At 35.5% G+C, this 26,736-nt stretch overlaps 1 protein-coding gene across 1 annotated transcript in view; it reads right to left on the bottom strand.

Moving 5' to 3' along the window:
* PIEZO2 (piezo type mechanosensitive ion channel component 2) overlaps positions 1 to 26,736 on the bottom strand; it is a 655,528-nt gene that overhangs the window by 607,996 nt on the left and 20,796 nt on the right. The gene's annotated exons all lie outside the window — the stretch shown is intronic.

Genomic DNA, 26,736 nt, shown 5'->3' with positions numbered 1-26,736 from the left:
GAGCGAGCACACAATGTGCAAAATATTTCAATAGAAACTTGGTACTAAAATGGAGCCGTAAAATACTTTAAGCTGTCGGCAACTTTGGTAGGTTATGGCTCTATTTTGGGAAATAAGCCCTTAGGTATATGTGCATGCGCAATGCATGCAGCGGTCTTAACAAGATGGGCACCTCACACGCAAGGTCCTTTTATTTCACTGCCGGCAGCCATCTTAGTTAAGGTTGCTGGCACAGTGGGATTGCAGAAGGGGCTTCAGATTTTGGTGCCTACAGGCACCTGGGCTGTAAATCAAGCCCTGAGTGTATGTGTGTGGTTGTCTGTGTGTGTATTTGTCTATATATCTGTATGTCACCATGTGTATGTGTGTGTGTGTATGGTTAGTTATGTGTGTATTTCTGTATAAGTAGTTGGCTTTATGTTTATTTGTATGTTTAACAACTTAAAGTAAGTGACTATCTGTATGTATATGTCTGGTTTTAAAGAGATAGAAACGTAAAAGCTGAAATGTGCATGGGTGCATTTCAATTTTAAATAGAAACATTTTTTAAATGTACTTCCATCAGCAAAATAACTTCTAGTAAATGTTATTACTGTTTACAGCAGCATACACACATATGCTGTGAGGGCCTGAGCAACAGTATTCCACCTAAGAGAGCTGGAAGTTGTATACATTGTGCCTAAGAAGACCCAATTTGCCATACGAGCCACTGCTGACTCTCTGAGAAGGTGGGGTGTTTGAATACTTGTGCACAGTCCCTCACAACATATGTATGTATGCCTCTGAAAAATAGTAATATCTTTTACTAGAAGCAGCTTTGTTAATGGTAGTACATTGGAAAAAATGCTTCTACTTGAAATTGAAATGTACTTACTCATGCACATTTCAATTTTGACCTTTCTATCTATTTGTATTTATGTAAGTAACTGTGTGCATCTGTGTATGTTCGATAATTACTGATAGTTTCATCTGTATGTATGTATATGTGTTTGGCTGTGTTTATGTTTTTTAATAACTAGCGATATATTACACAGAGTATGTCTGTTTGCATTTGTGCATGTTTGTACCAAATGTGGAGAAGGAGAGAGAGCCAGATGAAATAGGAGAAGGGATGATTCAGATGAAATATGGGGGGTATAGAGATGAAATATGGGGGGTATAGAGATAAGAAATAATATAAAGTTATAATCTATATTTTTGGCTATCCACATTGCTGTTTTGAATTTCTGGGGTTTGGACAATACTTTTGAAACCACTATTGTTTTATAACTGATGAGTTAAATTTGTTATTTACGGACAATTGCTAGACTGAACTATAATAATACATAGCCGCACGTGGCAATAAACTCAACAAAAAAAGGCACAAATCCAGTCTTCCAGGGCTAGAAACATTCCCTGTTCTATAAATGACTATATTGCTGAATACTTAGGAGAGTCTCAATAACAGGTGAACTGCTATATCGTATTACCACCAAGAGTATGTATAAGAAAGCACAATACTTACTGGCACTTTCCTACTGGCAACAAAGTTCCATGTATGTTCCAAGAGATTTGAAGGACATAAGAGGTATCATTTTATTTGAAAAGCACACAAAATAATGCTAATAATAGTAAAGTTTGCCATGGGACTTTCATGAGATATGGTATATTAAAGGGATAGTCTAGTCAAAATTAAACTTTCAGGATTCAGATAGAGCATGCAGTTTTAAGCAAAATTCTAATTTACTCCTATTATCAATTTTTCTTTGTTCTATTGCTATCTTTATTTGAATGTAAGCATAGGAGCCGGCCCATTCTTAGTTAAGCACCTGGGTAGCGCTTGATGATTGGTGGCTACATTTAGACACCAATCAGAAAGGGCTACCCAGGTTCTGAACCAAAAATGGGCCGGCTCCTATGCTTACATTCTTCCATTTTCAAATACAGATAGCAAGAGAACGAAGAGAAATTGATAACAGGAGTAAATTAGAAAGTTGCTAAAAAAAATCCCTGCTCTATCTGAATCATGAAAGTTTAATTTTGACTAGGCAAATTCTTTAAAAAACAAAGTTTATTATTGTAGAGTTCCAATAGTTTTATGAAACTGCTCGCAATTCTGTAATTTTAACTAGTGACTACAGCTAAAAGATATTAAAGTCTATAAACTAGCACAATATAAGCTACAAAACCTTGTAAACATGTTTCCAGACATTTTTTATTTGAACCTATATCGTGTTTAAACACCCATGGCGAATGCTTCCAAGGCTATTTAAAAGCACAGTCATCTCCTCTCACACACCAGCTGTCAGCACCTCCTACACTTTAACAGCGAAGGTGAATGCCCAACCTACAGTGATACGCAGCTGCAGGATTCCTCTTTTGTTATTTACTTCTTTGGGTAATAATGAGATAATGTCAACAAAACAATGCAATTTGTTAGTTTTGACAAAGAATAAACAGCATGCCTTGATCCCAAACAATCAAACTGACAGATGAACTGTATTTAGTCATTGTAACAAACCTAATATGCAACTTAATATTTTTTTACTGCTTTGCTAACATTTACATCTCCACCAAGATACTAAAAGGATTATATAACTGGGTGTCCTATAAAAAAAAACTTACTATATTTGTTAGACAACATATGTGTTATCAAGATTAATATACCCCCAAAAAAACATACAAATATTAAAAACATCTTAATAAATTAGGTTTAAGAAAAATATTAATGTAATCTATTTAAATAGCAGCATGAAATGGCCCATCTGTGGTTCTATATCTTAGAATTATCTGACCCATATTATGATATGTGTGTGTGTGTAATATATATGCATTTTTTTTTATTTAATTCTAATTGAATTTTGCAACCAGCCTGGAATTACCTATGTGAAGGGACATGAACCAAGTTTACTCTAAGGGTGCTGCCCATATTGTGGCAAATCTATTTAGTTTATCCTTGAATTGTGTTACGAACCAGTCTTCAACTGTGGTACAATCATGTTTGTAAGTATTTCATTCACCCAAACTAAAACTGCAAGCACACAAAAACAGGTATTACTGTTAAATTGTATACATATAAGTTAGGGACTCAGGTCAAAAGAGACCTCAACATAGTTCCTGAGGTGTGAATGTTGTCAGTGGCATATTGTGACATACGTTTTTGTTTTTAGTATGTTTGATTGAGAGCTAGCATGTATGGCTTTGGGTTAGAAACCCAGGAAAGAAGACACCTGAGCCAATCACCCTTTGGCCAAGTAACTAACTTTTCCCTTTATGCTTTTATCCTAGCCAGCCATTTTTCTGTAGTGTTACAACTTATCTAATAAATATAATAAATGTCACCATTTAGGAACCTAGGTTACGCTATGTATATCTGAAGGAGAGTTGCTGCATATGTGCCAACACAACAGCCCTGGAATGCATTGAAAGCTAGATTTCAAGATGGCGGCACCCATGAATAGAGGGAGGTGGGGGATAATCTCAATACTAAGGTTATAAAATGTATTTAGTGTTTAATGTCCCTTTAATCTGCCACTGAGCACAGTAGCAGGTAGCTAGTTAAAGTGATGGTAAACTCTAATGACATGCCATATATGTAATATTTGCCATTAAAAAAGATATATGTGTACCTTTATTTTTTTTAATTTTATCCATGAAAAGGGTTAAATCCGTGTCTATAGTAAAGCTTCTATTACAATGTTATGCCGGCCCACTGGGATGAACATCCAATCAGTGTGTGTGTGTGTGTCATATGACACTCTTGAAGTCCAGCCATTTGAAATCCCTTAGGAAGCCTATGCAGAGAGTGGGTGGGAGTTCTCTCTATGTCACAGCCCAGCCAAAAGGGGGCGGAGGAAAAGACGATAGTATTATAAATCTTTTATTCTAAAATATATATACACTTTTTAAAAAAAATAAAAATATAATTTTACTTGCACGCTAATATATTTTTCATTGCAACATTCTTAAAGTCTGAAATTTGCCATAACTTTAAGTCTAATAAAAGTACAAGAAAAAATAACAAAACTTTCAATGGGATATATTGTGGAGTTTTGCTATACAGTTATATAAGTGTTGGACATGATACTATTCCTTGACAGGTTAATCTGGGTTACATGTGTCAAGACATCTAACAAAATCTATATGTATATGTATTAGTTTATGTGGAAGTGCAAATTAACAAGTTAAAGGGAAAAAAAGTCAAAATTAAACTTGCATGATTCAGATAGAGCATGTCATTTTAAGACACTTTTAAATTCCCTTCTATTTTCAAATGTGCTTTGTTCTCTTAGTATCCCTTGTTAAAAAATGAATACGCACATATCATACACTAGTGTTAGCTGCTGCTAATTAGTGCCTGCACACAATTGTCTCTTGTGATTGGCTACATAGATATTTTCAGCTTCCTGACAGTAGTGCAATGCTGTCCCTTCAGCAATGGATAACAAGAGAATGAAGAAAATTTGATAATAGAATTAAATTGGAAAGTTGTTTAAAATTGTATGTTCTATCTGAATCATAAAAGAAAATTTTGGGCTTTACTATCCCTTTAAGATCGTTTGCTGCACAGTCTTTTATTTGTAAACCACTGACTAGTTAACTGTATTGATATTTTTCCACCCCTGCATATATATGTGTGTGTGTAATTGCAGGTTGACTCATTTGGGTGTTTCTTATTATGATATTTCTGTTTGAGAGACTAATACTAAAATACTAATCTAATCCTGTTTAATGTTCAGACAGGTACACTATAAACTCTTGAAAAGAGGAGTAAAAAATAGCTGTAAAGAATTGGTTAGAGGATCTCCTTTATCAGAATGTATGGTACTATTACTGTTTAATATGGATACTATTTTGAACAATATTCACATTTCAACAACATTACTAATATTATCCAAAACTATGTTTTTGCTATTCAGTATATTAAGCATCATTCAATCAGAAAAAGAAAAAGTTTGAACAGGAATACCAAGCTGTCATAAAATACCTGGTTTACATGTGGTTACCCGGCAAGTTAGGACTAGTTGTAAATGTCTGGCTTGCAGATATTTTTTTTTTTGTAATGTAATAAAATACAATACAGAAATTCTTAAAAGAATAAATGCAATCTTTGCATATATTCCCATAAATATACTATACATGTAACTAAAAATAAATGGATAATATATATGAAATAAGTTAAGCAATCATGTTTACTCATTTATGTGTTAAATGCAAAACACAAAGCTGAATTGTAAGAAACACAATAAAAATAAAAATGTATAAGCATGTCTGTAATTACCATAAATCTGTTCTTAATTCAGTCTAGGCACAAACTGTTTTTTACACTAACAGTAAAATACACTATTAAATATTTCGTACAAACTGTTGATAACAGATGCCGATAAACTGGATCAGACAGATTGAAATCAGCCACATGTATCTTTATAATTAAAGGAACAGTCTACTCCAGATTTTTTATTGTTTAAAAAGAAAGTCCCTTTATTACCCATTCCCCAGTTTTGCATAACGAACACAGTTATATTAATATATTTTTTACCTCTGTAATTAACTTGTATCAAAACCTCTGCAGACTGCCCGCTTATTTCAGTTCTTTTGACAGAGCTGCATTTTAGCCGATCAATCCGGACTCATAAATAACTCCACAGGAGTGAGCACAATGTTATCTATATGGTACACATTAACTAGTACTGTCTAGCTGTGAAAAACTGTCAAATGCAGATAAGAGGTGGCCTTCAAGGGCTTAGAAATTAGCATATAAGCCTACCTAGGTTTAGCTTTTAACAAAGAAATACAAAGTGAACAAAGCAAATTTAAATATAAAAGTACATTGAAAAGTTGTTTAAAATTGCATGCCCTATCTGAATAATTAAAGTTTAATTTTGACTAGACTGGCCCTTTAAGAGTAGCTTGGCCAAGTTGCTATTTTTTCCATATATTGGATATTATTTAGACATGGTCTGTTTTGTAACCAAGAGGTTTCAATTACCATGAAATGCAGGTTCTATTATTGCTAGAAGAGGTAGTTATAAAGTAACAGCATGGTGATGTACAGCTCAGGTAGCTACTATGTTTCTGATGGAATATGGTTCATTTAAAGTGATAGTAAACTTGGCATGTTTTAAAATGAGGTCTAGAATCTAAGCACTATTTTAAATGGACTTTAATTGATCATTTCTAATAAAGTTGGGCTGTAACTTACTTTTTAATCTAACCGTGCTATTCTAATACACCACGCTCCAGCCGTCCCCTTCAAAACTAATATTTTTTTATGAGCTAACGATTTGAACTGTTCTCTATTCGTCACTCTAGCTCATAAAAAGATTAGTTTTGAAGTGGCCGGCCGAAGTGCAGGTATTAGAATGGCACGGCTATATTAAAGAGTACAGTGAATCTTTACTAGAAATCATCAATTCCAGTCCATCTAAAATATCACTTAGATTCCAGACCTGATTTTAAAAACATGTCAAGTTTACCATCACATTAACCTAATTGAATTAATAAGAACTATTTTGTTTCTCCACTACCCATGTAGTTATTTCTGCTGCTACTGCGTGTATTATTTATAATTAAAGGGACAGTTCACCCAAAAACTTTCTCCCCTTTAAATTATTCCCAATGATCCTTTTTACCTGCTAGAGTGTATTAAATTGGTTGCAAGTAGCTCCTTTACACATATTTCAGCATTTGAAATAGCTGATTTAGCTTGTGGTTTCCCAACCTATACTGAAAGTTTTGATACTGGCTTATATATGCTATTGACAAGCCTAAGTAAACACAGCCAGCAGAAGAGATTACACCCTCAGTGGGGGCATGATAGTTAAGTAATAAAATGATAATTTTCCATTGTTCTCTCTATGTATTGAGCTTTGGTGTTCTATACAAATATAAGATAAGGAAGCAAGTCTGTGTACATAAAAGTGATAACATAATGAGATCTGATATTACCTGAAGCTCAACCCATTGTAATAGGCTGTGGTTTCAAAGCACAAAATCAGCTACTTCAGATACACAAATAAACCCGAAAATGCAATTTCTCAAATATTTTATACTCTGCAGTTGATATAACAAGTCATTTAAAATACATTTATGGAAAAACAATTTTACAGTGTACTGTCCCTTTAAAAGTAAATCCTAATCTTATACAAACTAATTTCCTCTTACAAAGTCGTAGTGTAATTTGAAACTAAGCAAGAAGAAACATACAGTAACTGTGGCATCAATGTTAAGGCTGATATCAGTTTATTCTAATTGTGTTTTTAATTTAATTTACCCATTTTTTAACATAATTATATTAAAGGTATAGTTGTAATGCCTGATTTCTCTATCTTCTGCAATTGTAGGATTTAAAGAAACAGTGAGTGCTATATAAGTGCATCCTTCAGTCAGCTCCTATGCTAACAATTTCAGTTAATTATATATAAATGCTCTGCACCTCAGCCCAAGATTATTTATTTATCTAAACTAATTGGTAAATAATTGCTTGCTATATACACTTATTCTTGTGCTTTTTCTGTTTGCTGAAAATTGCCAAAACCATATAGATTGGTAAGATTTTTTTAAAAAAAAACTAAGTTACAGAATTTTCTTTTAATAGACAAACACAATGTTTATACAAAACCAAGAGGTTTTTAAAGGCAAACTAAACTTACATTTGTCTTTCATGATTCAGGTAGAGAATACAATTTTAATTAAACATTCAAATGTGCTTCTATTATCTAATTTGCTTCATTCTTTACATATCCTTTGCTAAAGAGATAGCAATGCATATGGGTGAGCCAATCACACAAGGCATCTATATGCAGCCACCAATCTGCAGCTACTAAGCCTATCTAGAAATGTTTTTCAGCAAAGGATATCAAGAGAATGAAGCACAATAGATAATAGAAGTAAATTAGAAAGTTGTTTAAAATTGCATTCTCTTTCTAAATCATGAAAGAAATAATTTGGATTTCATCTCCCTTTAAGGTTATTTATAATAAGCATTTAAACAGGAGGTATTAAGTGGTGATAGCAGAAGAGATGCGTGAATTGTTTTCCAAAATAATATCTATTTACCCCATTTGACCTATTCGTCTATGAACAGCATTTGTAAGTACATATGTATCATGCATACATTTGAGTGTGTGTGCCTGCCTTGTGTTTGTGTGTGTTATATGTGATCTACAGAACTCAGCTGCCACCTATAAACAAAATCATTTAGATACAAGGAATTATTCAAAAAGCAGTTGCCTGTGACCCAGCTACAGTAAATAATTATACAATGCTTGCATTATTGGCAACTATGAAACCTTCCTAACCCCAAAGGCAACCATAAAACACCTCATAAACAAGCTGAAAATTCTAAAAAGGTTTTACATGATTAAAAAGCATATAACTGGTACACCACCCCAAGAGTACTAACAAAAAAAAGTTAATTTCGTCTCCATGATGGCTGCAGATGTGTTTCTGGAGACCACAAAAAAAAACACAATTAGCCAGACCTCCCCCTACTGCAGGGAACCTTTCACTTTTGTAGCATAGCAGCCAAGCAAGGCAAACACCTGAAAATACACTGGAACCCTAAACAATGGGGCTCTTTCTTTCTATAATCAGCAAATAGTGAGAAAATAAATGGTATAATAATGGCAACAATGAGCAATCAAGAAAAACAATATATTATTTGTAATTCTTCTACTTGTGTCAAAACTGGTTAAGCACAGGTACTGACGAACAACTTGTATGAATGTGCACAACTAGAAAATAGTGTGTAATTCTTACCACATCTGGGGCGAGATTACATATATACGGTGCAGGCTTTAGCGCAATCGATGAAGCCCGCGCCGCCCGTAAGTTCATCTTGCACGCCTGGGTATTACATAAACCCCGCCAGCATTTCATAAAGTGCCGTAAGTCGGATAAACTAGCGATGTCCAGAAATTAGTGTAAATACTAATTTCTGGAGTCACCAGTTACTTACAGCACTTTAGAAACTGCCGGTGCCTAAGAAAAAATAAAAACATGAAATCTCCAGTAAAAGTCTAACACGCCTCCCAAAAATAAACCCTACACATAAAACCCCTATGTCCACCATAAAACCCACATCGGAACTAATAATAAATGTATTAACCCCTAAACTGACAACCCCCCACAACGCAATATGCCTAATTAAACTATTAACCCCTAAATCCGCCAACTCCAACATCGCAAACTGCCTATTAAAACTATTAACCCCTAATCCGCCATTAACTCACAAAGCAATAATGCTAATAAATCTATTAACCCCTAAACCGCCAAAGCCTACAACAGAAATAACTAATCACTAAGCCCCCTAACCTAACACCCCCTAAATTAACCCCACTTTACATAAATTAAAATAAAACTAAATTACAATTAAAATAAAAAATCTAACATTACTTTAAAAATAAAAAATAGTTTAAATTAAGCTAAAATTACAGAAAATAAAAAACAAAATTAAATAAAAAACAAAAATAAAAAAAATATACCTAATCCCTATGAAAATAAAAAGCCCCCCCAAAATAAAAACACCCCCTAATCTAATACTAAACTACCAATAGCCCTTAAAATGGCCTTTTGTAGGGCAGTGCCCTAAGTTAAACAACTCTTTTCCTTAAAAAAAATACTAAGTCGCCCCTCTAACAGTAAAATTTCCCACCCACCAAACCCCCCAAAATAAAAAACCTAACACTAAAAAAAACTAAACTACCCATTGCCCCTAAAGGGGCATTTGTATGGGAATTGCCCTTAAAAGGGCATTCAGCTCTTTTACTGCCCTTAAAAGGGCATTCAGCTCTTTTAAGAGTGCCCATAACCCTAATCTAAAAAAAATAATAATAAAAAAAAATAAAAAAAAGCCTAACTCTAACCCCCAGATAGGTACTCACAGTTCCTCAAGTCTTCTTCCAAGCGGCGACTGGTTCCTGAAGTCTGGCGGTGAAGTCTTCTTCCAAGCAGCGACCGGTTCCTGAAGTCCGGCGGTGAAGTCTTCTTCCAAGCGGGAACCTCTTCTATCTTCATCCAGGACCGCGGAACTGAAGACCGGCAACCACGGAGCCATGGAGCGTGGAGAATCCTCTTCGTATGATTGCCGCCATGCACTGAATAGTAAATGCAAGGTACACAATTAAAAATGGCGTCCCTTGAATTCCTATTGGCTGATTTAATTCTTCAAATTCAAATCAGCCAAAAAGATGAGAGCTGCTGAAATCCTATTGGCTGTTTAAAACAGCCAATAGGATGAGAGCTACTGAAATTCTATTGGCTGTTCAAATCAGCCATAGGATTTCAGTAGCTCTCATCCTATTGGCTGTTCAAATCAGCCAAAGGATTTTAGTAGCTCTCATCCTATTGGCTGTTCAAAACAGCCAATAGGATGAGAGCTACTGAAATTCTATTGGCTGTTCAAATCAGCCTATAGGATTTCAGTAGCTCTCATTCTATTGGCTGTTTTGAACAGCCAATAGGATTTTAGTAGCTCTCATCCTATTGGCTGATTTGAATTTGAAGAATTCAAGGGATGCCATTTTTAATCGCATACCTTGAATTTACTATTCAGTGTACGGCGGCGATCGTAAGATGAAGATCCTCCATGTTTCATGGCTCCACGGTCGCCGGTCTTCAGTTCTGTGGTCCTGGATGAAGATAGAAGAGGTCGCACCTTGGAAGAAGACTTCATCGCTGGACTTCAGGAACCGTGAGTACCTATTTGAGGGTTAGAGTTAGGCTTTTTTTAATTTTTCTTTTTTTTCTTTTTAGATTAGGGTTATGGGCACTCTCAAAAAAGCACTGAATGCCCATTTAAGGGTAATGCCCATACAAATGCCCCTTTAGGGGCAATGGGTAGTTTAGTTTTTTTAGTGTTAGGTTTTTTATTTTGGGGGGGTTTGGTGGGTGGGGGGTTTTACTGTTAGACGGGGGACTTAGTATTTTTTTTAAGAAAAAGAGCTGTTTAACTTAGGGCACTTCCCTACAAAAGGCCCTTTTAAGGACAATTGATAGTTTAGTATTAGATTAGGGGGTGTTTTTATTTTGGGGGAGCTTTTTATTTTCATAGGGATTAGGTATATAGTTGTGATGTCTAATCATAAACTCTAATAGCTAACTTTCTCTGCATTCATAAACCTACGGAGTAAATAGTAAACGGACACTTAAAAAGTTTCATTATTTGAATGATGGTAATTACTGTATGTTGTTGCATGTGAAGGGCAGTGATTGTTTCATAGTGTATTCTTCTTTCCCTCCCTTCCTCTTTTCTCTCTTCTTTCCCTTCCTCCCTCAACTCCCTCCCTTCTTTCTTTCTTTCTTTCTTTTTCTTTCTTTTCCTCCCTTTTTCCGTCCCTCCCTTCTTTCTCTCAACTCCCTCCCTTGCTCCCTTCTTTCACTCCTTTTTTTCCCTCCCTTCTTTCCCTCCCTCTTTTCTCCTTTCCCTCCCAACTTATCTCTTTTCTCTCTCCCACCCTTCCTTCTTTCAGTTCCCTCCCTTTTCTCCCCTCCCCTTCTTTTCTCTCCCTTCTCTCAGGGAGAAAATAGTATGAGATGCATGCAATTCAACTCACCTGTATGCAAGTGTTTCGCTAGCCCATTTTCTTTTGAATTGTTATAAAAAAAAAAAACACATTTTACACACTGACCCAAAAAATATTAAGGAAAAAAAAAGGCCTAAAACCTTTGGGGGGTGGGGGTGCAGCAGAATTTTGAGTGCCTAGGGCAGCACAAAACCTAAATACGCCACTGACGCTATCCCATCGTGCGTTAAATTCAATTGCACTCAAGTAAACATGTTTACTTTCAACTTGTAATACATGCGCTACTTCTGATGTGCTCAAAGAGCCGCAATAAACCCCTTATCGTTCACGAGTAATAGCTAGCACGTCCCTCGTAATCTAAACCTAAATGTGCTGTAGACTTCACTTCATGCATCTACATTGTTCTGAAATGGGTCTGTGCTTCTTAACACTTTGCTTTCAACAAAATCTGCAAATCTTGAACAAAAAAAAAAGAGATCAATATTGATTCTGCCGTAAAAGTAATAATTAAAGGGCCACTAAACCCAAAATCTTTCTTTCATGATTCAGATAGAACATACAAATTTAAACAACATTACACTTTACTTCTATTATTTATTTTGCTTCATTTTTTAGATATCCTTATTTGAAGAAAAAGCAATACACATGAGTGAGCCAATCACATGAAGCTTCTATGTGCAGCAACCAATCAGCAGCTACTGAGCATATCTAGATATGCTTTTCAGCAAAGAATATCAAGAGAATAAAACAAATTAGATAATAGAAGTAAATTAGAAAGATGTTTAAAAATCTTTCTAAATCATGAAAGAAAAAATGTGGGTATCATGGCCCTTTAAGTTATAAAAGTTTAAAAGGAATGCAAAAAATAGAACAAAATATTAATCTTAACATTTTACATTTTGTGTGTATATAAATATATATACAATTTTAATCAAAAACATGCATACTTGGGGCTTTTCCATATTTAATTGTTTAACAGCTGAGGTAGTTTTATAGAAATGTGCATTTGTTTTCAGACAACTGCACATTTGTCACGAAAATCGAATTTTCTTTCGGTTTAACAAAATGAAAATTGAATTAATACACCAATTAAAATAAATGAAAATCTGAATTAATGCACCAATGAAAATAAAGAAAATGACAAAAACTGTGACGAAAATCATCAGTATTAGTTTCCTTTATTTATTTGTTTAAGTGCTTAATACTTATCTTAATGTGTTGTCTGTGCTTTGGAAAGCACATTAAGGTAAGTATTAGAGATGTGTAGGGAAGAAAATTTTGTTTTCAGATGCAATTTTCCTTACAAAATATTCAGGGAAATTAATTTCCCCAAATATTCGTTGGATGCACTATTCAGATTTTCATTAAACATTTAGATTAGTTTTCGTTAAAACAAATGCAAATGTTTCAAAGCTACAGGTGAAAACTTCACCTATAGCTACAATACTTAATTAATGTGCTCACCAAAACATGGAGAGAACATTAAGGTAAGTAAAAGGGACACTTAATCAAAATTAAGCTTTCATTATTCAGATAGAGCATGCAATTTTAAACAACTTACCAATTTACTTCCATTAGCAAAATGTGCACAGTCTTTTTATATTTAAACTTTTTGAGTCACCAGCTCCTACTGAGCATGTGCAAGAATACGTGTGTATGCATTTGTGAATGGCTGATTGCTGTCACATGGTACGTGTATGCATTTGTGATTGGCTGATGATCTACTACTCATTTGAAGTTCAGACTAAGTGCTATTGTATTGTCTTGTTATCTTGCATTTGTTGATTATGCAAATCTACTGTGCTGACTGGTCCTCTTAAAAATTTTTAAATAAAGACAACACATACTGATGATTTTCATCTGTATATTTTCTTTTTTTACGTTGGTGAATTCATTCGGATTTTTGTTTCGTTAAAATGAAACAAAAATTAAATTTTAGTGACGAATGTGCATTCTTCTGAACACAAATGCACATCTCTAGTAAGTATTGTTGCTAAGGTAAAAAACGATTGTAAATATTTAACGAAAATTCGATTTTAATTTTGTTTTAAATTAAATATAAACCAAATAGTGCAACCAACAAATATTCAGGGAAACAAATTTTCTTCCCTGCACTGCACATCTCTAGTAGTTTACACATCAAAGATCAACATTTTCTTTGGTCATTGACATGTTATATTACTGACTTCCTTATTGCTCCAGTGGCTGTAAGGGCAGCACACAATTGTGCACTATGACCCTGATTGATCCAAGCATTGAGAAACAGCCCAAGTCTTCCAAAGATGATTGCATATATGCATTAGACTATGTGCACGTGTATATACTTCAATGAGGTCCTTAAGGATCATGGGATCTCTATATATGTCTAGATCGCATTTAAACAGTTAATATGGGTCTGTATTTACCCTACTAAATGTTTATTGTTGCTGCTGCTGCTAAGCATTTTCTATACTCAGAAACATGGGAGGAAGAAGTGCAATGGAGGAAGGGGGAATATATATATATATATATATATGTATACTGCATATATATATATATATATATATATATATATATATATATATATATATATAAAACACGGAAGGGGACTGCACTCTCAGACTGGACTGGGTACACATCCCATGACCCTGCAACATGCTCAGCCCTGGGTGCTCACTGGCACTCACAGGAATCTGTGCTGTTCCTAGAGTCACAGGCAGTTAACCCCAGACAAGCCTGGGTGCAAGGCCCATAGGGAAAATTACAAAACAAATTAATACAACACACAGAGAAAGTCCAGCACTCACTTACAAGCTCTCAGCTAAGATTAAAAAAATGGAAGGGTTAGTTACCGCATATGGCCAAATGGGACAAGTCCAGGTACCACGGACAGACTGGACTGGGTACACATCCCACTCGGGGACAGCACAGCTTCCTGTGAATGTCAGTGAGCACCCAGGGCTGAGCATGTTGCAGGGTCATGGGATAAAGCACCTAGCATGGTGGGAATATAATAAAAAATGTTGTTTCTCTTTGATATTCCATATCTATCATAGGCCACTCTAGTAAGATGTTACAGTCTGCTTAACTTCTATGCTTAGTGACATTTTGTTCTATATGGGTCATTTTTTCATCACTCTGCATTTATTTTTATATATTTTAGTTTGTGTGATAAAGTTCACTGAGTTCAAAAGTATCTCTCACTGGGATCACTGAATCCTTCAACTCAGCCAATTTTTTTTTTTTTTGCTTCACTGTGCAGATGTCTACAAAAAAAACTATGGCACATTAAATGCAATGTCAAATTCAGTAGCATAAAAGTTCAGTGTGTGACACAGAAAAGAGGGGCTGTATAGGGTGCATGATTCACTCTCTGGGATATTTGTCAGACTCTTTAAGAACATAATCAACCGAGGTGCTGATCAAATACATAAAAAGTTAGTAGTAGTCTAGAAAAAGGAACTTGCAAAACAATATCACAAACAAAATAATTCAAAAATCTAAAATTCAACATAATGCTGTGAATATTAATCACCATATCAATTGTCCTTTTAGTATTAGTACTCCAGTTCCATGAAATATAGGATAGTTCAGACCTGATCATTAGCATTTAACCACTAGTCACCGGTTTAGATCTAAATAATGTGCAAACAATTACAGCTCTAAATGTACAACAAAGTTACCACAGACTCTGCTTTGCAGCAATTCCTGGCACTTCATGCATTTTTCATTGCTGCTAGTATCCTGTATAGAAAAAAAATCCCATTGGATAGCTGGCAAGAAGTAAAATACACTATCATGCTGTATGTCTGCATTAAAGAGATTGAAATAATTTAGCACATCTTTCTGCAAAAAAGGGGGAGGCAGAAAAAAACTAAACTTGACATTTGCATTGTGTTTTAGGTTCAACATCTCACATTTAGTCTATTACATGGAATGTCTTTTAAAAAAGGGACATTTTGCTTAAAACATAATTCCCCATAAAATAGTTATTTATGCATAGTAGAGCAACTTTGAAGTGCGTTTCCATTATTTATTTTACCTGCTTTTCCTGTTATTTTAATCTCAAAAGTGTAGATTTCCCACTCCCAACAGAGGCTGGAGTACAATCTGTGAAATTCAGAACACTGACCCTTTTTTATGCTGCACATTGATTGGTTGATATGTTGAGGAGTTTGTTTATATCTGTCCATAATTGGCCACAACACATGAGAGATGATAAACAACATTCAAGAGGTTTTTTTTTTTTTTTTTAAAGTCGATGATCCCCAGGCTACAAAACAAGGCATACTATTAACAAAACAGCATTTAAAGGTGATGATTGAGTTATCAGCAGTTTCCACTCTGGACCAGCAGGTCTCTGCGACTCCTGAATGATAGATTAACATTGTGACAACCCACGGCAGGGCGCTATTTTATCACTGAGGTGATCTTAGCCAATAGAGTGCTAGCTATCCGGCATAATGCCAGGTGGGGTGTTCAGCTATTGGCTAAGAAGTGTAAATATCACCTCATTGAAAAAATAGCATTCTGCTGTGGGCGGCCTGAGGCACTCAGTGCGGCGAACGTTGCAGACAAATAAAGGAACTTTTAGCATGTAGTATTTTATACTTCATGACTGAAAGTCCCCTTTATTTGCTGCACTGGTAAATCTTAGTGTTAAGTATTATATTTCATTTTAAGTTGCTTGAAAACATTACTTTTCTTTTTTTTACTGATGAGTTAAGGTGGACAAACTGGCTAGATAATTTATGCAACCATTTGAGGATTAAGGGTTAGGAAACCAAAAACTGATGTGAAAATAGAAATGATGCAGATTTATCTCACACCCTCCCTATATGTAATATAGATACAGATATAGATACAGATATAAATAGATTGATAGATAGATAGATGATAGGTAGATGATAGACAGACAGACATAGATAGATAGATGATAGATAGATGGATAGATAGATACATAGATAGACAGATAGATGATGATAGATAGATAATGGATAGAAAGATGTAAACATAGATAGACACACACACGCTTTTGCGTTCCCTAGCAATGATGGAGATACTTGTCACGCAAAACAAAGCTGTTGCCAAGAGGTATGCAGCACTGCCCCTAAGCTACCCAGATACTGCCAGACACTAGCATCATAAAACCTACAATATTTTTTTTAAAGATTATCCCCAATTTGGCCACACACTCTCAATAAGTTTAACCATGCCCACAATTTATAAACAAGAAGCATACTTTATTCCTGCTCCATCTAGGTTTCAATTCAATTCCCATCTAATGTGGCTCATGAGGCTTTTCACAGGGTATAGAATAACCAATCAGCCAATAAATTAACATCCTTTTTACCGTGATTGTTTTTCAATAGCCAAACTCCATCTACTATTTGCCTTATTTGGAGGAGATAATCTGGGCTTTTGTTATCTGATATATCAAATTAGGGATAGTTATGTAGTTGGATAAGTCTTGAGATGTCAACAGGGTGCATTTCAAGTTCTGACAATTAGAAATTGTAAGTTTGCAGACCTGAATTCCAATATTAAACATATATTGCAGTTATTTCTTCATGTATAAATAAGCATTTTATATCAAAATCTCTAAGTTGTTTACTGTCCCTTTAAAATGTAAGCAGGATACTGATAAAGGACAAAAGGGAGCTTCACAGTCTAATGTCAGAAGATGGTAGTAAAAGGATAATGGGCTCCATTTACCATGCAACAAAACAATAGTTAAGTAGCAGCTGTCTTAAGACCAATCAGGTCAGAATGATTGACAGCCCCTGCCAGAGGCCGATTGGTTGCCAGTGAACAATGGGGTGGGGGGGGTATTGCACCAGCATTGCTGTCCGCCAGACATTTAATAAATGGAGCCCAATGTATGGTGGGAAGCACCTTCATATAACACTCTCAGTACCCCAGATGAGTTGACTTTAATGTCAGCCCCAGTCTCCTGTCCCAGCCTTTGATCATCACAATACAGCGACTTAATAGGCAGATTTTTGACATTCTCAATAAGCTTGCAGGCTTAATCCAATAAATTAAAACAAGTTACACCACAATGTCTGCTCGACCTCGCTAAATGCCGACAACATACGCTGTCTGCATTTTACATTGCATAAGCATTTCTGGTGAAATCCTTTTGCAATGCCACCCCCTGCTGACTGGCTGCAAATTGTCCACTAGCAGGGGCTGTCAATCATCCCGATCGGATCGGGATGATTTCAATCCACCACCTTAAAGGTGTCTCATAACCGCAGCTTCTTAACTTCAGCTTCAGGCGAGCCTGAAACAATGGGGCCCTGAAGCAGCATCTGCTGCTTAATAAATATAACCCATGTTCTGAACTTCTAATGAATAGTATTTTGTTTTACAAATGTCAAAGTTATGTCTATTTCCACTCCTCCTGTATCATGTGACAGCCATCAGCCAATAACAAATGTATATACAGTACGTATATTCTGCTAATTCTTGCACATGCTCAGTAGATGCTGGTGACTCAAAAAGGGTAAATATAACAAGACTGCACTTTGTGTAGATGGAAGTACATTAGAAAGTTTAAGTTTGACTTGTGTGTCCCATTAATATAGTAAATACTAAAATACAAGAAATAAACTAAATATGTATTTGCAAGTGAGTGAAGAATTAAATGAAATTAAATGATAATTATCACTACACAGAACTTGAAACTATATTGAAACATTAATTGAGGGAGATTTTATTTCTGTTCTCTGTGTATATTAAATGCACATGTATTTTAATACAAAGTGTGTATTTGGTGCTACAATAAATATCCAGGAGACAAAAGTTCCTGGAAATACTCTTCACGTATTAACAACTATGTGAACAAGCTTTGCAGAGAAAGTGACATTAACCTAGGCAAGTATGAATAATGTTTATTTTCATATGTATAATATATATATACTACTACTACTCCACTATACTACAGCCAACAGAAAGTACTTGGCAAGGAGACAATTTTATCTTAAACTATCACATATTTGCATAGTTAAATAGTTGGCAAAACACATCATTAAAAAGGGTCTTCCCTGCTCTATAATATCTATACTGTGTGTGAGACATTCCAAGTCTTGGTATGTATCGGTGAATGCTTAAACAGACTTAGCAGATGTTCAGTGTGGAATGCGGAGGTTTCTATACAAAACAATGTCCTTAACCCTTCCTTTTATTTTGATTATCATGTGTGCACATAAATGGTAAACAGAAAAGTACCAGTATAAATTAAAAAAGACATTTAATATTGCTGTATCTCTCCTCTTCCCTGACAGGTAGTGGTGACCTTAAAGGGACACCAAACCCAATTTATTTTCATTAATGATTCAGATAGAGCATGCAATTTTAAGCAACTTTCTAATTTAATCCTATTATTCATTTTTATTTGTTCACTTGCTATCTTTATTTAAAAAGCAGGAATGTAAAGCTTAAGAGCCGGCCCATTTTTGGTTGAGAACCTGTGTTATGCTTGCTTATTGGTTTGCTAAATGTAGCCGCCAATAAGCAAGCTCTATCCACGGTGCTGAACCTAAAATGGGCTGGATCCTAAGCTTTAAATTCCTGCTTTTTAAATAAAGTTAGCAAGAGAACAAAGAGAAATTGATAGTAGGTGTAAATTAGAAATTTGTTGAAAAGTGCATGCTCTATCTGAATCATTAAAGAAAGAAATTTGGGTTTAGTATCCCTTTAATGATATTTGTGCAACTCTAGAAAAGATTATGAGATTCTTTTTGAAATTTTGCCTACAACACTCTTTCAGTATTTGCTGCTTTATGTTCTTTAGGAAAACATCTTAAAGGTGCATGTTATAGAGCACTTTGTTTTCTGCTAAAGCAACTGAATTAGGAAAAATAAACTTCAAAATGTAATGTAACCTTTACAGACCTGACACATTATTTTCAAGTGTTCTTTAATTTGCTTATCTGATGACATCACAAGCAGTGACACTACACTTTAAATAAACTGCAATATACAAATGAATCCCCTAACTTAATTTATATTTCAGTAACTTTGTGAAAGACTGTTTTCAATCAAATATATTTTTTGTAAAAATTCAGACATTACAGCCCAGCCCAACGTCTTTAAAATAACTTGCTAAACAGATTAAAAACATGCATCCCAGGTGCGCATTTGGTGTACTTATGTTTCCTTTCCTTCCTTTAATTGTGTAAAAAGTTTAGTCATAGTATAATCTGGAGATGAGAATCCAAACAGTGTGCCATACTATCTGAGCTTTATACAATCTGCCTTTACAACGCCTATCTCTCTTTCCGCCAGCAACATACACTGTATCCTCTGTAGTTAATTAAAACTATAAAACGACAAAGGTGTACTACATCCTGCTCATAATATATGGTTGAAGATATTAAGTATGTTCTGCATAAAGGTAGAGGAAATGTAGATTTAATGTTTTTTTTTAATAAATCATTTTACTGCTCAAATTATAGCACCCTGTTTTAACTGAAAATGTGTTGCTATATCGCTGTAGTGCAGTCTACTTTCTGCCAACTTAAACCAGGGATAGGCACAGACAAAGGCTGTGGCGGACATTTTAGACCTTAGTCAAGGACACCAAGGTACCATTTGAAATTAAAAACATATAGTGCTTGGTGTTATTATACTGATGCAGATACCACTGATTCTATGACCTACTTACAGCAAAATCCAAAGGCCACTTCTCTCTGCTTATCCTCCTTGACCTGTCTGCAGCCTTTGACACTGTTGACCATCCTCTTCTGCTCCAAACCCTCCAATCCTTTGGCATCTGTGACACAGATCTCTCATGGTTCTCTTCCTATCTGACTTACCGTACATTTAGTGTAGCCTTCTCCGGAGCATCCTCTGCTCCGTTACCACTTTCTGTTGGGGTACCTCAAGGCTCTGTCCTTGGTCCCCTTCTCTTTTCAATCTACACATCGTCACTAGGTTCCTTAATAAAGTCCCATGGGTTTCAATACCATTTGTATGCCGATGACACCCAAAACTACCTCCCTGCACCAGACCTACCTCCTTCCTTACTAAACCATGTCACTAACTGTCTTTCTCACATCTCATCTTGGATGTCCTCTCACTACCTTAAGCTAAATCTCTGCAAAACTGAACTCCTTATTTTCCCCCTTCTTCCAATGTCTCCACCCCCAAAATTTCTATAACTGTTGATAACTCCATCATTACCCCTACCCCGCACGCCCGATGTCTTCGGGTTACACTTGACTCAGATCTTTCCTTCACTCCTCACATTCAGTCCTTGGCTAAAGCCTGCCGCTTCCACCATAAAAACATTGCTAAAACTAGACATTTCCTTACACAAGATACAACCAAGATTTTAATCCACTCTCTCATCATTTCCCGCCTTGACTACTGCAACTCCGTCCTCTCTGGTCTACCTAGCTGCCACATAGCTCCTTTACAATCCATTATGAATGCCTCTGCCACGCTCATCTTCCTTACTTGTCGCTCTTCATCTGCTGCACCTCTCTGCCAATCCCTTCACTGGCTTCCTCTTGCCTCTAAGATTAAACATAAAATCCTCACCCTGACATATAAAGCTCTCAACTGCACTGCTCCCCCCTACATCTCAGAACTTGTCTCTAGATACTCTCCCTCCCGTCCCCTTCGATCAGCTCAGGATCTCCTCCTCTCTTCCTCTCTAGTTACTTCCTCACATTCCCGTTTACAGGACTTCTCCAGACTGGCCCCCATCTAGTGGAATTCCCTGCCTCGCTCCATAAGACTCTCCCCTAGTTTTAACAGCTTCAAGCACTCCCTAAAAACTCTACTATTCAGGAATGCATACAACCAACACTAACCTTTCCCAACTCCATTGCTTTCCCATTGAACCCCTTAGAATGTAAGCCTATGGGCCCAGCTGTTTACAGATCGCTTCATAAGAGCCGACTACAACAGTGAAACTCTCGGCAGGGCCCTCTACCCACTTGACCCCTACAAAAGCTATCCTGTACACTGACTATGTTTACAGCGCTGCAGAATCTGTTGGTGCTCTATAAATACCTGATAATAATAATAATTGGGTGAACTAAAGCATCTGTCTTTCCTGTGGGTAAATACAATTTATTTTAATGCACCAGAAAAAAAACTGGGGACAGGGTCCTAGGACCACAAGCAGTCTCTGCACCAACAGTAACCCTCAACTACTCTACCGTATAAATAATATAGTATAAATAAGTAATGCCCCTATCCTCTTCTTACAATGTGCAGATATCTCATAAGAAAGCACAAATAATTTCAGTTGATAAAGGATTACTTTAACACGTTTTTGGACATTACAGCTGTATGAATAGGAACGTATCAAAATAAATACACTATGTATATGTATTTGTTTAAATACCAGATATGATTATCATTAGTAAGTCAAATCAAATTCTTTGTGTCCTGAAATATGATGTAAGCTAATTTGAATTATAGAATTATGACAGCTTTCTTGTTAGTACTAAACAACTATAAAAGAGTTGAAGTAATTGTTAATAAATCCCCTTAAAATGCTCAAAGCTACATTATGTCAGCCTTCAAATATGTCTTTTGTTTGTTCTCGGTGTTAAAAGACTTTACACAAAATGAAATTAAAGGGCCATAATACCCAAATGTTTAAACACTTGAAAGTGATGCAGTATAGTTGTAAAAAGCTGACTAGAAAATATCTCCTGAACATCTCTATGTAAAAAAGAAAGATATTTTACCTCAAAAGTTTCTCAGTAGCCACCTCCCATTGTAAAGGATTTCTAAGCAGCATATTAGTATGTCTGTCCTGGGACAGCTTAGGGGATGAGCCTCGTGCACTCTCATATTATTTCCCTATTCAGCTTGCTATGAAATCTCATGAGAGTTAAGTCAGATCTCATGAGATCACAGTAAAAGAGTTCATGACCTCAGCACTGCTGATGCTGATTGGCTGCTGTTCATTTCTTCATTTTTTTTATTTTTTTACCTGCAGCTGGGAGCAGCTGAGTATAACTTTTTACACAGAACTTACTCTGCTGAGCTGAGGAGATTGCGAGGTAAAATATCTTCCTTTTTTATATAGAGATGCTCAGGTGATATTTTCCTGTCAGCTTTTTACAGTTATACTGCATCAGTTTCAAGTGATTTAGCATATGAGTATTATGTCCCTTTAAATATAGCAATGAGCTAAGCAAGAGGGAAATTGTATAGTTTACTTTGAGTAAAATCCATTCCTACCTGTCATATAATTCTTTTTACATTTACCTCTAATTCATTATTCAGGATTATAGAGTAACCCCATAAAATGGAACTCAGTAAATAGCGTAGGATTGCTTTTCCATCTTCTTTTGTAATATAGGTGAGGTGAGAAGATATATATTACATCAAGTAGAAACATACAATGCACTAGGAAATTTTCTAAAAATCCCTCAAGAAATGAATTTGTTATTCACAAACAACAATACATATGTTAAATATTTAAATAAATATATATATTTTTTTTTATTTTTTTTTGCATGAAACTTTTTTTTTTTAGAATTGATAGTAAAATTAGCAGAACATTATGATATTGACAACTCTCACAGATATATTGGCGGAGAGGAACAAGGATAAATAAACATAAAAACAAAAATCTGTTTTATTCAGGAGCAGGAATGTTATTTCATAAAACATGAAGTGAATTATATTTTAAAATTAATTTTAATGCAACAAAGAAACAAGTAACTTTAATATTTTTTTAAAACACATTGCTTAACCAAACTTAAATTTGCCAATGAACGCTTTATTTATCTATATTTTATACAAATATGAAATGTACTGTTAATCATGTTTAGAATATAAAAAAATGAAGGAGAAAAATGTCAATACTTAACTAAAATTATAGACCAGTTTGCAAAAACAATCATCTTTTATTACTTTACTAGTCTAACATTCTGTAGTACACCTAATATTCTTGCTATTTAATTTGCAGTGGCATGTGAAATGTGCTTTGATAATGTAAAAAGCAACAAGGACATTATGCACTCTAGTGAGAATTCATTAAGAAGAATTGATACTTATAAATATAGATTCAGTGTGCAATAACGCATCTAACAATATGTGACATTATTCATAAAAATCTATACCTATGAACTTCATCTACAGTAACTGCTGTATGAACTGTAAATTAATAATGGGTCAGTCATATTTCTGTTTTTTTTTTATATGAAACATTGTTTTCAATCACAATGTTTTAGAAAAGTCTAATAATTCTCAAACAATGTTCAAACACTCTTCATACTTTACTTGTGAATTCTTTTCTAAAGGATTAAGATAGACCTCATTGTTAACTTGATTACAAGTTTTGCGATCTGGTTTTAACGTTGAAAAAAAATGGCAATTTCAGCGTAAAAAACAGAATGCAGCCATTACGAGTCTTGTCGTTATAACTGTAACGCAAGCATTTTAGCCTGTAACGCAACATCAGTCCCGCACTCAAAAAAATGATGTTTTTGCATGGGATTTCCATAGCGCTGCCATTACAAGTTGTGGGGTGAGGCTAAAAAGCTTGCGTTCCAGACTATACCAACACGATCCGTTCCGCAATCTCAGACCAGTAGTTATGAGTTTTACGCAACAAAACTCTTACACAAAACTCATAACTAAAGTGTTACAAAGTACACTAACACCCATAAACTACCTATTCACCCCTAAACCGCTGCTCCCGACATCGCCGGCACTAATAAAATATATTAACCCCTATTCTGCCGCTCCCCGACATAGCTGCCACTATAATAAATTTATTAACCCCTATTCCCCCGCACCCCAACATCGCCCAACCAATAATAAAAATATTTTACTCCCTATTCTGCCGCTCCCCGACATCACCGCAATTAAGTAAAGTTATTAACCCCTAAACTTCTGGCCTCCCACATCACTGCCACTAAATAAACCTTTTAACCCCTAAACTGCCAGCCCCCACATCGCAAAAACTAAATTAAACTATTAACCCCTAAACCTAACAACCCCTTAACTTTATATTAAAATTACAATATCCCTATCTTAAAATAAATACCTGTGAAATTTAAAAAAACCTAAGTTTAAACTATATATTAAACTATCATTACTATTAGACTAAAATTAAAATAACTACAAAATAAATAAACAAAATTACACATTAAGAAAACCTAACACTACTAAAAATAATTAAATCTATAATTCCAAAAAATAAAAAATACTAAATTACAAAAAATAAAAAACACTAAATTACAAGAAATAACAAGCACTAAATTACAGGGAAAAAACTAGCCTACAATAAACTACCAATAGCCCTTAAAAGGGCCTTTTGTAGGGCAATACCCTAAAGAAATCAGCTTTTTTCCCTGAAAAAAAAATACAACGACCCCCCAACAGTAAAACCCACCACCCAACCAACCCCCCAAAATAAAAAACCTAACTCTAACAAAAACCTAAGCTACCCATTGCCCTGAAAAGGGCATTTGTATGTGCATTGCCCTTAAAAGGGCATGCCATTCAGCTCTTTTCCATTGCCCTGAAAAGGGCATTTAGCTCTTTTAAGAATGCCCAAACCCTAATATAAAAAAAAACACCCTAAAAAAGTTTTAAAAAACCTAACACTAACCCCCGATGATCCACTTAAAGGTTCTGAAGTCCAGACATCCAGGCGGCGAAGTCTTCATCAAGGCGGCGAGGTCTTTATCCATCCAGGCAGCATCTTCTATCTTCATCCAGACAGTATCTTCTATCTTCATCCTGGAGGCGTCTACTATCTTCATCCTGGAGGCACGGAGTGGGTCCATCCTTGAAGACATCCGGCGTGGAGCGTCCTCTTCATACGGTCACCACCGTACACTGAATCTTCAATGCAAGGGAGCCTTTTCAAAATTGGGGTCCCTTGCATTCCTATTGGCTGATTTGATTTATGAAATTCAAATCAGCCAATAGGATGAGAGCTACTGAAATCCTATTGACTGTTCAAATCAGCCAATAGAATGAGAGCTACTGAAATTCTTTTTTCTATCAAATCAGCCAATAGAATTTCAGTACCTCTCATCCTATTGGCTGATTTGAACAGCCAATAGGATTTCAGCAGCTCTCATCCATTGGCTGAGTGGGTCCATCCTTGAAGACATCCGGCGTGGATCGTCCTCTTCATACGGTCACCACCGTACACTGGATCTTCAATGCAAGGGAGCCTTTTCAAAATCACGTCCCTTGTATTCCTATTGGCTGATTTAATTTTTGAAATTCAAATCAGCCAATGGATGAGAGCTGCTGAAATCCTATTGGCTGTTCAAATCAGCCAATAGGATGAGAGCTACTGAAATCCTATTGACTGTTCAAATCAGCCAATAGAATGAGAGCTACTGAAATTCTTTTTTCTATCAAATCAGCCAATAGAATTTCAGTACCTCTCATCCAATTGGCTGATTTGAACAGCCAATAGGATTTCAGCAGCTCTCATCCATTGGCTGATTTGAATTTCAAAAATTAAATCAGCCAATAGGAATACAAGGGACGCCATTTTCAAAAAAGGCTCCCTTGCATTGAAGATCCAGTGTACAGCGGTGACCGTATGAAGAGGACGCTCTGCACCAGATGTCTTCAAAGATGGACCCACCCCGCGCCCCAGGATGAAGATAGAAGATGCCGCCTGGATGAAGATAGAAGATGCCGTCTGGATGGATGAAGACCTCACCGCCTGGATGAAGACTTCACTGCCTGGATGTCCGAAATTCAGAAACTTCAAAGGGATTGTCGGGGGTTAGTTTCAGGTTTTTTTAAACTTTTTTTGGGTTGTTTTTTAGATTAGGTTTTGGGCGTTCTTAAAAGAGCTAAATGGCCTTTTCAGGGCAATGGAAAAGAGCTGAATGCCCTTTTAAGTGCAATTCCCATACAAATGCCTTTTTCAGGGCAATGGGTAGCTTAGGTTTTTTTTTAGAGTTACGTTTTTATTTTTGAGAGTTGGTTGAGTGGTGGGTTTTACTGTTGGGGGTCTTTGTATTTTTTTTCAGTGAAAATAACTGATTTCTTTAAGGCAATGCCCTACAAAAGGCCCTTTTAAGGGCTATTGATAGTTTATTGTAGGCTAGGCTTTTTATTTTGGGGGGCTTTTTATTTTTATAGGGTTATTAGGTGTAATTGTTTTTGGATAATTTCGTTAGTTATTTTTCGTAATTTAGTGTTTTTTATTTTTTGTACTTTAGTATTTTTTATTTTTTGTCATTGTAGATTTAAATATTTTTAGTAGTGTTAGGTTTCTTTAATGTGTAGTTTAGTT

The sequence above is a fragment of the Bombina bombina genome, chromosome 5 (genome assembly GCF_027579735.1).
Source record: "Bombina bombina isolate aBomBom1 chromosome 5, aBomBom1.pri, whole genome shotgun sequence".
Lineage (NCBI taxonomy): Eukaryota > Metazoa > Chordata > Amphibia > Anura > Bombinatoridae > Bombina > Bombina bombina.
The sequence above is the reverse complement of the archived record's forward strand: the minus strand, read 5'-3'. Positions and strand labels throughout refer to the sequence as shown.